Genomic DNA, 12,980 nt, shown 5'->3' with positions numbered 1-12,980 from the left:
GCTCTTTTGATACCTAAATTAATTTTGTGTGCACACAATTTGAAAAAGCCAGCCCTAAAATTAAACTGAGTAAGTAGGAAGCTTATCTTGTTTGGAAATTAGAAGCTTCTAGGAGGAGCACAGATAATTCTCTTTTCTACAGGATGTTAATAAGAAATTTTAGAGACTGTCTCTGAACTAAAGAAGGCCCCCAAAGCTGCTCAATGCCAACACCCCACTTTTCTTTCTTCTCCAGCAGCCCCACTGTGCCCTTTACTTCATTGTTCATACTTATTCCTCTTCTCTCTTTCCTACACCTCTTCCACTGTAGCTCCCTACTGACCTAGAGGACACCCAAAATAGAAAAACAGACCAGTATAGACTAGGATTAAAAAAACACAAATTCTGGCAGCGACCTTTAGAGAAAAACCCATCTCAGAACAAGGAGAATCAGCCACAATCTACTCTCCTTGTACTAGGACAGAATTAAGGGATCTACCTCAAGACTTCCCCAGCCCTCTCCAGGACCTGATGGGTTTGCAAAGAAATTTGATTTAACTCTTAGAACTTAGGATCCTGGTTATTGTGGCTTATTCCAATTAATGCACCTACTGGTTTCTGAGGGCAAAGCAACAGAAGTACTAAATTAGTTTTGCTTGGGAACTCCTGTAGAAGAATCTGCTTTTATTGTAAAACGGTGGGTTATCTTAAGAATGGCAGAAAACTGAAATGGGATTTAGAAAAAGAAGAGAAACGTTAGCAGTCCTGTGCAGGACTGCTCCAAGGAGTAGGAGAGGGCATTTCCCCCTCTCCTTACTAATACTTCAGGCAAAGTTGAAATTACCACAAAAGAGGAAACTACTAAGGCCCTTGAAGGTACTGGGGCTACTTCATCTGTTCTTAATCCTACCCAACTAAGCTGTCCTCTCCCTGGGAGTAAACTTCTGTACAAATTGTAGGGAAATCTAATCAACCTATATCTGTTTTTAAAAACAGAACCTGTTCCCTTTCAACTAGGGAATGTTACTACTGGGCAATATATATTTTCACTCGTTAAATCTGACCCAATTCACCTGATAGGGCGAGACTTTCTTGACACCCCTGATGCCCACATAGTCTTTTCCCAGAGGGTGAAATGTATTTAGAACTAAACAGATCAGATACTGAGGAACTGGAAAAATAATGATTTTAAAGGAATCTCTACAAGAGGAAACTAATCTTGAGACTGGCTGAATGTTTGTTACAGATGTTCCAAGGTGACTTTGGGCCTTTTCCAGTACAGATATTGGCAAGACTGAGTTATAAGTTAGCTTCTGCTATTAAAATAGCTATTGACAATACTTTGGCTCTGCCTAATAATCACCAATATTCTTTAAAAACTGATATTAAAAATATTAATTCCAAAAGCTGGAATTAAGCCCATTATACAAGATTACTTTAAAAGGGGCTTATAATTCCTTGTACAAGCCCCTGTAATTCTTCTGTCCTTCTAGTAGAGAAACCCAATGGGAAAGAATGAAGATTTGTGCAGGATCTCAGAGCTATAAATAAAGACATCCTGTGGTTCCAAATCCACATACCCTATTATTACCAGCTATTCCAGCGGACTGCCAATATTTTTCAGTAATAAATTTATGTAATGCCTTCCTTAAGCATTTCTGTAAAAGAAAAAAGGAAGACAGGAAACCCCTCTTTGAGTACACTTGGGCAGTAATGACCCAGGGTATTTGGAGAGTCCCATCTATTTCTCTCAGATGCTAAAGGCTGACTCGAAAGATGTTGAATTTTCCAGAGACACTACCCTAACCCAATATGTAGGTGTTTACCTTTATGCCCCAGGACATATTAGACTCCCAAGAGGACACAATTTTCCTATTATGACAGTTAGCCATAAAGGGACATGGGGTCTCAAAGTGTTGCTAGAAGAAGTAGGATTCTTCCATGCTATCACAGGAAATGCATTTCAGAGATACACACGTAGGATTTGACGTATAGTGGCAAGATTTATTGGAGTAATAATAAAGGAAGGGCTTAAGTGATGTCTCATCCATGAGCAGGTGGCTCAGCTCTGTCTTGCTGCAGAAGTGGAGCCTCTGGAGCCGCAGGCCTGAACTTCGGCCCACCACGTCCAGGAGAGGGGCCAGAACACAGAGCTTCCAGTGCCATTAGCCCGGCATCTGAGGCTCCAGTAGTCTAGCTTAGGCTCTCTTTCCATCCATTGCAGTCATTGCCGCACTTTGGCAACAGGACCACTCTGGGTTCTATCGCCCGCCACCGAAAAAAACTGTGACTCCCAATGATAGAGTCTTATGAGAAGGAAAGGAACTATTTATTCAAAAGTTATATAGCTTCAGAATCATGGTGGATTCTGTTTTTAAGTCCCTAAGTCCCTTAAAACTAAATACCCATACACACACAGTCCTGCTGCCCCTTACCAAACCTGGCCACTCAGGGGTGCCGTGTCTCAGGAAAAGAAATAGAAGTCCGCAGTTCATCTAGGCAGATTCCCATTCGGCTGCTCCCAGTCATCCATGCTTGGCTAGGCTCCTGCTCTTAATCCAAAATGTCATGGTGCCTCCTCTTGGTAGGCCGGCGGCGGTCCTTCTGTGTCCTTTCAAACCTCGTGGCCAGGACAGCCTGCCTGCTCTGCACTTGGGTTTAAATCCTGGTATAGATCTGCCTCCATAACCCCATTCCTAACTTCTCCCACAATCGTTACCTCTGCCAGTACTCTGGTTGCCTCTGCCTTTCTAGGCTGCCGCTGTTAGCAGGCACAGCTATTAGCGTTACTAAAACACTGGTCGAGTTCTTTAGATATGCAAAATAACTATCACTTGCCCTGCCCGCTTCCCCTTTCCCCAGCCCTGTTAGTAGGGGTTTTGGGGCTTTACAGCCTGTACCTCGAGTTCTGGACCTCGTTCCATACCTGTCACACTTTGGCCCACATGGCTGCTGAAGAGAGAGAGAGCACAAGACTTGCACCTTTATTAAGCTTTGATTATATTGCCTTGGGCTTGGGAGAGAGGAGGTTTTCTTTCCAATTATCCAGTATTTTTCTTGGATCTTCCCAGGGCTATGCTGGTGTCTCCCCCTATCCAATTCCTTTCCTGGATCTTCCAGGATTTCATGCCCTTAACCTAGCTGATCTTTCTGCAGGTTTTTTTCTTCCCCTTTATGGCTGCCATTTTTGTTCCTGTCATGCCTCACAGTAAAAGGACTTCCTTTGTGCAATCTTGGTTTCTACTGCGCAAGTGCCCAGCAAAGGAATTTCCAGTTTCCCCCTCACTCTTTATCCCCTTACTCCCACCATTAATCTGAAGGAACAGGCTGATTGTTCCCTGGGGAGATTAGAAAACCAGTTTTTTGTGCCTACTAGGGGATTAGCATCTGTTCCCCGGAGTATCTGTAAAGCTGCCCCTTCCTAGTTAATCCAGTTTAATTAGAGGTCTGGCTTCCTTCTCTTTTGTTAATATCTAACCAGCTGCCTACTGTAACAGTTCTGTTTACCCCAAGCAAAATACCTTGGTCATTTAATATCTAAAGATGGGCTACTGATTAACCCTGAAGACTCAGAGGAGTAATATCCTCTCTTCTAAAAACCAACAACCAACCAACCAAAAACATCTTAGAGGTTTCCTGAGTCTCACTGGATTCTGACAGAATTAGATTTCAAATTTTCCATTAATGGCCCAACCTCCATATGTCTTATTAAAATCAGATCAACTTGGTCCATTGGAACCCAAAAGGGAAACAAACTATAACAGCTCTAAAGAAAGAATTATCTAAAATTCCCATGCTGGGATACCTTAATTATAAACTTTATTTCTTTTTATACATGAAAATAAAGGAAATGCTTTAGGAGTTTTAACTCAAAAACACAGATATTATCATAGACCTATAGGATGTTATAGTCAGCAATTAGATTCAGTAGCAAAGGGCTCTCTCCCTGCATGACAGCCATCTGCGCTACAGCCACGTTATGCAAATAGAAAGAAGAAATAGTTACAGGCTCTCCTTTATTTATGTCCTGCATTCTGTTGAATCCTCACTGAACTCTCATCACACTAAACACTTCCATCAGTCCGCTGGCTTCCCGTGAAGTACTCCTGCTTTTTGCACCTAATATTACTTTAACTCAATGTAAAAACAGTCTTAACCCAGCAATTTTGCTCCCTTCCTTGCAGGATGAAGACATTCACGATTGCATTTTGCTTATTAACCACTTTCTTGTTCCTAGAAGTGGTTTACAGAAAACTCCTAATGATGCTAACTTAATTTGGTTTACAGATAGATCATATTTGAAAGATGAACAGGGACATTACCAAGTTGGCTATGCAATAACTACCATGGTAGATATAACTGAAGGTTCTTATTTACCTAAATACGATCTGGCCCACATCCTGGATTAACTGCTCTAACTCGGGCTTGTCAATCGGCTAAAGATCAAACAGTTAATATTTACACTGATAGCTTCTATGTCTTCAGTGTAGCTCCCAATTTGGAATAGTGTAGAGGCAGTGAGACTTCTTAACTTCCTCAGGATAGCCAATAAAGAATGGAAAACAGGTTGCAGAATTATTAGATGTCATACATCTAACTAAAACAATTGGCAATAATTAAAGTTTGAGGAACTTCTAAAGTGGTCACCATGGAAGCAAAAGGAAATAATTTAGCTGATGCTGCAACTAGACAAGCAGCAATAAGTAGCCAAATTATCGAGACCTAAGAATGTTTCTTCTTGCTGTTGAAGCAATAAAAGACTCTCTTTTATAGCTGCAGAAGAAGAAAAGAGAATATGGCAACTTTGACCCAAACAGGACCCGGTCAGAAACCAGCCTTAAATATGGAGGCTCAATTACCTAAACTTCGACTTGTATGTGAACTAATGCATTGGGGTCCTGAAAAGGTGATTTAATGGAGTAAATATTACTGGAAACATCCTACTATAGCTCATAAAGTATATAGCATATGTTCTATATGTATAATCCTGGAAAAATCACAGGTCCCAAGGACATTTCCCACTCTCTTTAGGTCTGCTTGAGGTATGTAACTGGATTTCACCCAATGCCACCAAATCAAGGACACAAGCATGTGTTAGTTATGTGTATGTTTTCTTACTGGGTTGAGGCATTCCCTCGCAGGAGAGCAGCAGCTGTAACGGTAGGTAAATTATTAATGGGGGAAAAAAATCCCCAGTTGGGGAATTCCCTCTGAATTCATAGTGACTGAGAGACATTCATTTTACTGGGCAAATAATGCAATCCATTCATAATATTTGGCCTATTCTACAGCATTTTCATTGTGCTTATCATCCTAGTCCTCTGAATTGGTAGAATGTACAAGTGGTACAATTAAAACTCAACTAGGTGAATTTTCAGAAGCTTTTAATCTCCCTTGGCCAAAAGCTCTCCCTAGAGTGCTCGCAACCTGAGATCCACTCCTTCTGGTAAAATATGGCTTTTCTCCTCATAAAATCACTAGTCACTCTGTGCACCTGGATGAAGGGACTTATGAACCAACCTTATTAAAGGACACATTCTGCATTATTATCAAGGACTTATTAACCAGCTTAAAGAAATTGATAAATTAGTAACTGATTCATTTCACAGTGTGCTCCCGGGAGACGAAGATTGCAAAGACTATGACTTACAACCAGATTTTGTCCATTGGAAAAAACATCAATTAAAGACTCTCTGCAACCTCATTGAAAGGAACCTTATCAGCGGACATCAAAGGCTCTTCAAGAACAAGAACAAGAATGTGAAGCTGCCGACATCAAAGGCAAACAACTATCCCAAGCATCCACAAGACCATCTGCTCACAAATTGATGCTGAACTTAAAAAACAAAATTTGTTTGAGTGTCTTTACCTGTCATAATAATAGCTATACTTGTTCTTTGGGCTTTTCTCAAACCCTGTTCTTACATAGCCCAAGCGTTAGTAATTGCTGAAAGTGTATAACTTTTGTATTATCAATAATACTGTTTGTATGGTTTCTCATTTGAAATTTAAAAGGAATGTTGTTGAAGAGAGAAGGAAAGGGATAAATGTATATTTTTGAGAGAAGTTAAAAGAAAGTAGTTTGTCCTAATACGTTGGTTATTTCTGAATGAGTAAAAAGACTCAAGCTGAGGATGCGAGAAGTTGCAGAGGGTTAAAGGAAAATAATACTGAAAAAGGAATTTTATGCAAAAATGTTAGAACCCAATTATGGGAACATGCTTACCCCCTTACTCAACAAGGATTACTAACTATATTCATTGAGATGGAAGCTGAAGTGGTTATAAAAACATGGCCCTCTATAATGGCTGCTGAGGCCCAGGAAATTTACTTATGAAACTCTTACTATCCTCCTGGCCTCTGGAAATTTTTAGATGGTAATTGTAATTTACACTATTGTGTTTTTACAGCTTTGGCCTGATTAAACTTTAAAGTTACAGTTCCCAATTGCACAACTAGCAGAAATCAAATTAGTAATGAATAACACTTCAGTGCTTCCAATAGGAAGCAGGTAGGCCACATTAAAATAATAATAATAAATAATAATAATAATAATAATAATAATACCACCAGTGAATGAGAACCCATCTCACGGTCAGATTGTGAAAACTGAAGAAGTGTATGGTGTGCCCTCAAACTGCAAGTAAACCCTATACTAGATGCAAAATCCAGAGAAGTGAGACAGACAGCAGAACTTGGATCATAATAGCTTGTAGATTAGAAATGATCCTGTGTTATATTTTGTTTTCTTTTTTTTTTTATCCTTGCTTGAGGATAAAGTCATTGATTTGAGAGAGAGAGAGAAACATCAATATGAGAGAGAAACATTGATCAGCTGCCTCCCATATGCGCGTGGACCGGGGACTGAACCCACAGCCTAAGTATATGCTCTGACCAGGAATTGAACCCATGACTTTCAATGGATGGGATGATATGCCACCCAACCCAGCCACACCAGCTAGGGAGAGTGTTTTCTTTTCTTTTTTTTTTTTTTCCAAAATATTTTGTATACTCATTTCTAGAGAGAAGAGAGGGGAGGGAGAAAGAGAAGGAGAGAAACAGATCAGTTGTCTCTCGCACACCCCCCACCAAGGGACCAACACTCCACCCTCTGAGCCACACCAACTGCGACAAGTTGCTTTTTCCCCCCCCTTAAGGAAAGTCCATATGACCTGACTGCCTCCCATTTACCTGCTGTCAACCTAAGAAACATTCAAACCTTTAAAAAATTTTTGGTAAGTTTATTTGAGCCAAACTGACTACAACTCTGGGAAGCCATACCTCAAGGGACTGAGAAATGCTCGGGAGAATGGCAGTTTAGCACCTATCTTATACATTAGAATCAAAGGAGGAGCCATAAGGGGGTTACATGAAGTCCACTGGTGATAGATTAGAGGAGGCAAGAGAAAGCAAAGCAGGGAAGCCTCTGGGACTGGATAAAGGGTAGAATGATAGACACATACTTCGTTTACATAGGTGGGTACAGGATAGTTACCAATCAACAATTAATACAACAATAGCAATGAGGGGATTTGTGGTCTCAGCTTGTGCTCCAGGGGTTTGGAAAAAAAGGGAAATGACCTCACATTCCAAAGGTTTGTTATCATAGATGCAAAAGGACAGTAGACAGGCTTAGTTAAGGTAAAGATTGGCCTTTGTTAGGGAAAAATACTGACCTAGGACACGACTACCAGCCAAGAAAATCTTTCAGTTAATTCAGTTAATAGCTTTTAATTTTAGACCATCCTTTGTGGTTATTTTAGGTCTCTGAGTTTGTAAGCCTGCCTCACAGGCCTTCTCTGAGCTTGTCAGGTTAATATGTGGCCCCTTTCTCCCGCTCTGCCTTTCCCTGTGGAGAAAAATTCAGTCTTGACTTCCGTCCAAGGTCATTGGGGGGTCCTGCCTTACCCACAATGGTTCGCCATTTCAGCAAGACAAATGCTGACACTAAGACTTCTAAGGGACTGTGGGACCACATTATCCAATGAAGAGGTTGGTCATCACTGCATCTTTTTGTTGTTGCTGTTGTTAAAGATTTTATTTATTTATTTTTAGAGAGGAGGAAGGGAGGGAGAAAAAAAGGGAGAGAAACATCAACAAGTGGCTGCCTCTCACACGCCCCCTACAGGGGACCTGGCCTGCAGCCCAGGCATGTGCCCTACACTGGGAATCGAACCGGCGACCCTTTGATTCACTGGCTGGTGTTCAATCCACTGAGCAACACTAGCCAGGGCCATTAATGCATCTTTGGATTGATTTATGGCCAAAAGGGGACATGTGGACAAAAAAGGGCCACATACTAAACCTGATAAGCTCAAGGGCAGCCCTCATGGCAGGACTTAGATTCTCAGGCCAAAAGTAACCACACAGGATGGTCTGAACATAAAAATTCCTAACTAAAAGAGCGTCAGGGCAGGTAGTCTCGTCCTAGGCCTGTAGCTTCCTTGACAAAGGTTAATCTTTACCTTGTGAGCTTGTCTATTGTCTCCTTCGCATCTAGATAACATTCCTTTGAAATGTCAGAGTGATGTTCGAACCCCTCAGGGTACACCGACCACCAAAACTGGAGACCACAGAACCCCTCAGAACAAGATGGTCTCGTTCCCCCAAACCATCGCTATGTGCTGTAAATGTTAACTACCCTGCACCCACCAATGTAAAAGAAGTATGTGAAAAGATAAAGACAGCACCATTGGCTATCATGGTGCCATTTGCCGAGCAGGCCTATGACCTGTTAAACATGACTGTCATTTTACTCTTTGGAACTTGTTCCCAGGACTGGAAATTACTCAAAAGCAAAAACAGATAGTCTGCTCTCTACAGCCAACGAGCAGAAGATAACACTGGAACAAACTGCAGCCTCGTGTTACAAGGCCCCCAGCAGCCCAGGGGCTTCACAATAGCAACCCCTCCACCCCCTTTTTTTAATCCAATTATAATCCAATAAAAGCTCAATGCTATGACTCTTCAATGCTGGTGCATCTCTCCATACCATGCCCCTCTCCTTTCTTGGAGAGTTAATAAAATATATTTTTTAGAGATTTTATTTATTTATTTTTATAGAGAAGGGAGGGGAAGAGAAAGAGAGAAACATCAATTTGTGGTTGCGTCTCACGCACTGCCCCCCCCACCCCCAGACCCAGCCCACAGCCTGGGCATGTGCCCTGACTGGGAATTGAAATAGCAACCCTTTGGTTCACAGGGTGCACTCAACCCACTGAGTCACACCAGCCAGGGCACAAAACCTTTATTCTCCACCCAGAAGTGTCCAACCTTTGGCCTGTGGGCGGCGTGCAACCCAGGCTGGCTATGAATGTGGCCCAACCCAAAACTGTAAATTTACTTAAAACATTATGAGATTTTTTGTGATTACGTGTCGCAATGTATATAACGTGTGGTCCAAGACAACTCTTCTTCCATGTGGCCCAGGGACGCCAAAAGGTTGGACACCCTGCTATATTTTCTTCTCTTCGTTAATTCTTTCACAGCCCCATCACCGACCACCCTAACAGAATGTATCTCTGTTTTACTCTTTATCCAGTCTGAGAGATTTCCCTGCTTTGCTTTTTCCCTAACTACCACCAATAAATTTCATGTAACAGCCCCCCTTAATCTCCTCCTTTGATTCCAATGTATAAAAAAGCCGTAAAACTGCCATTTTCTGGATTATTTTATTAGTTTGCTGAGATTTTGTTTGCCAGCAATTGTCAGTTTGGCTCAAATAAACTCATAAAAATTCTCTACAAGTCTGGACGTTTCTCACATCGACATCCACCTTCTCTGAGCCCCACTGAATCTTCATTAGGCAAAATAACGGTGGTGGGTTTGAGGACCAGCCGAGATCACGTTTAAAGCACAAAGTACATAGTAGGCGCTCAAGGAAGAGCAACTGTCATAGCTTGATTGGAGCCAAGGATCCATTGACTGACTGGGTTGTGACCAATGAGTCCCTCTCAGGACGTTTTCCGCACAGCATGGCTGTCTCAGCTTTCCTAGGACCCGCCCCGATTCTAGGTGTGTTTCTGCACCCGTGTCCCAGGAAAGGCGGCTGGAGTGGCGGTGCCGACAATGGCTGGCCCGTTTGCAGCTGCGCCCGCGGGCGGCTAAGGCGGCCGGCTCTCCTTCCGACTCACTCAGGCGGCAGCCACTTGCTCCCGTCGGGGGCGACAGGCGCTGACGGGCCAGTAGCGCTTTGGGGGTCTGAACGCCGGGCGCTCAGGCACCCGGCATCCCCCTTTGGGCCTCAGAGGGGCTTGGCTGCGCCCGGGCCGCCTCCTCCGGCGCCCCGCTCCCCCTCTCCTTTGTGGGGCGCCCCCGCGTGACTAATGTCTCTTGGCTTCCCGTAAGGAGGGGCGGGAGAGGGCGGGTCCGTGCTAATGAAAGCCTTGACTTCGTTTGGGACTAAAGGAGCTTTCCTGCTGGGGGAGACCGGACGGGGAGGGGAAATGTGTGTCTAGTTAAAACAAGTTTTAGAATCTTCTGCACTGTTAGAGTTACAGTGCGCTAGATCTACTCCTTCCTCTGTTAATTTGCAAACCTCTTCCCTCCCCCCCTTTGGTGAGGGGGCCACCTTTACTCAGGTAAGGCTTAAGTGTAGAGAACAGTAAGTCCTGCTCATCTTTGTGCCCTAAGTGGGCGCACAGAGGCCGGATCTAAGAACCACCCAGGTTCTGCTCGGGTGCAGACCCAAGTGGACGAACGTGCAAGGGTGGGGGAAGGGTGGGGTGGGGGACGCGGAGGGAGGGGTCGGGGCAAGGAGGGACGATCGGTAGTTTGACTCTCTCTGCCCTGGAGGAGGGGCCAGGGGCGTTGCCTGTCAAGATGCTGTGCCCATTTACTGGGGTCCCCTTAGTAAATTCTCAGTGTTGAGAAGTCCAGGTTTATTAAATATCTGTTATTTGCTTATTAATTATACCATCTCATAAGCTTCACATTTATCTTTATTCTTATTTTACAGGTAGGGCACTCAGAGGCTCCAGGAAGTTAAGCCACTTGCCCCAGGAAGCACAGCCAGTAAGTTGCCAAACTGTCTGACTCTTTCCACTGTACCAGTTTATCTGCCCAGCCTCTGGTTCTCCTTGGGACAAGGCCCCGCTACCAACCCAGATTACCCTATTTTTAAAGCCAGCAGTTTGGCCGTGGAGACACAGATACCGGCCAGAGTTTGTATTTCTTTGAAGAGAACATTTAACGGTCCATTTGCTCTGGTCTATAAATTTTCATACATGATGAACTGATTTAGTTCCACCGCCCATACTATTTCCTCCTGGGTGAGGCCTTGCCCCTGAAGGCTGAGCCTTTTCGCTGACTAGCCTGCTGACCAGCCCTGGGCCGGGGCAGGCCTGGCTGAGGAGCCCTGTGAGCGTTGCTGTGTAACTGGGCGTTCACTTTCTCCTGGAGCACATGCGAGCTCTGCTTCGTTCTCCTGCAGGGAATCAGGAGGGAATGGAAGCTGCCCTTGCTCTGCCTCCTGCTCCCTCTGTGACTGTGGGCAGGTCACTTGTCTTCTCAGAGCCTCCGTTTCTTCCTCTGGAAAGCGAGCAAGTGCGTTGGACCAGACTACCTCTAGGGTCCTGCGATGCGGTGTAGGCAAGCTTCTGTTCCTGGGTAGAGCCAGAACCACACCTACTGTTACGGCTGTCCGTTAGAGGGCCTGGTGTGGAAACTGTGACAGACAGTGGGGTTGTGCTGAATGAATGGCAGGCTGACAGCCAGTAGACTTGAATGGCCTTCCAGCATGCAGGACGCAGTATGGAATCAGTAAGGAATGTTTCAAGGTCCTCAGAACTGAGCTTAAAAAAAAAAAAAGCAAATGCATTCAGGATTCTAATGTAGTTCATAGTGTGAAGATTGGGTGTTTGTGCTCTTGTGTGAGATGTGCCTCCCTCAAACCTTGTTATGACATTGGCACATTACCCATCTGACCTGAAAGGAACAAAAAATTCAGCCCTGGCCTTATAGCTCAGTTGGTTAGAGCATCGCCTCAATACTCCAAGGTTAGGGGTTTGATCCCTGGTCAGGGCACATAGAAGCAACCAATGAATACACAAATCAATGGAGAAACAAATCAGTGTTCTCTCTCTCTCTCTCTGTAAAAATCAATTAAAAAAGAATGCATTCCGAGCAAAGAAAAAGACAAGTCAGGGGAGGAGGAAAAAGTCACTGCAGGGGCAGTGACACCACGTGGAAAAAGCGACTAACCCAGCCGGGAAGCTCGCACTGGGCAGACGGCCTGCCTGAGGCTGGTGAGTGAGGAACGGGGCCCACGGTGGCTTTCCTCTTTGTGTGTGGCTCTTTTCACTGGTTGCTGCTTGCAGACTCAGAGATGCTGACCCTGGAGGAGGGACTGGCAACCGGCTAAGGGCACTGGGGAGGCCCCAGACAGAGCCGGGGTGGGACGCTCAGCCTCAAAGTGGGTGCCTCTCTGGAGCCATCCCTGCCTCCCTCGGCTTGAGCTGGGGTTGGGGCAGGGTGGGGCAGGTGGGTGGGGTAGCCCTGGAGGAGTCAGAAGGAAGTGAGAGGCTAGGGTGGGGCAGGCTGGGAGGAAGCAGAGCTTGCCAAGTAGAAGTGGAAGCTGAGCTGCGGAAAGGTGAAAGTAGGCTGGGCAGTGGCGGGCCGGGACCCTCTTAGGTGGGCAGGTGAGGGCTGGCTGGTCTCCTGAAGGCCCTCAGCCAGCCTAGAAGTACATTCAGATTTGAGGATACCTGGCCCTCACACAGGACTGGTGTGTCTGTAGATAACTGGGCTGGAGTGGTTGGGGGAAGGGTCGGAGGAGCAGGCCAAGCATTTGAGTTCCAGTTCATTATTTTGCGAGTTCAACGAGACCCCCAGCCAAGGGTCTGGCTGGCTGCCGGGATTGGGGTTCGGGGAGGGGTGTAAAGTTGGAGCTGGAGGAAGGATAGGGGTCTTACCTGGTGTCAGGGGAAAGAGAACTAACTGAGGAGTCTCTGAACAAGGCCTCTGGACCCAGCTCCCCAGAATGTTTCCCATCCCTGACTGGG

General features: G+C 44.8%; 1 protein-coding gene and 1 non-coding gene across 4 annotated transcripts in view; both read left to right on the top strand.

Annotated features, from left to right (window-relative positions):
* Nucleotides 1-12,980, top strand: part of CAPG (capping actin protein, gelsolin like) — a 35,766-nt gene that overhangs the window by 8,851 nt on the left and 13,935 nt on the right. Inside the window, exons 1-2 of one of the 3 annotated variants that reach the window (XM_054577624.1) lie at nt 10,301-10,559; nt 10,937-10,992. The gene's annotated coding sequence lies outside the window, so the exon portion shown is untranslated. Of the gene's footprint in view, nt 1-10,300; nt 10,560-10,936; nt 10,993-12,536; nt 12,569-12,980 lie in introns of those variants that run through there. The other 2 variants (XM_054577625.1, XM_054577626.1) reach the window with 2 other exon arrangements.
* Nucleotides 11,803-11,905, top strand: LOC129074000 (small nucleolar RNA U13). The gene has a single exon (XR_008529488.1). It is a non-coding gene; the product is annotated as a small nucleolar RNA U13 (small nucleolar RNA).

The sequence above is a fragment of the Pteronotus mesoamericanus genome, unplaced genomic scaffold (assembly GCF_021234165.1).
Source record: "Pteronotus mesoamericanus isolate MK-2021 breed Mesoamerican mustached bat unplaced genomic scaffold, CSHL_Meso_final contig_44, whole genome shotgun sequence".
In the NCBI taxonomy this organism is placed as follows: domain Eukaryota; kingdom Metazoa; phylum Chordata; class Mammalia; order Chiroptera; family Mormoopidae; genus Pteronotus; species Pteronotus mesoamericanus.
The sequence above is the reverse complement of the archived record's forward strand: the minus strand, read 5'-3'. Positions and strand labels throughout refer to the sequence as shown.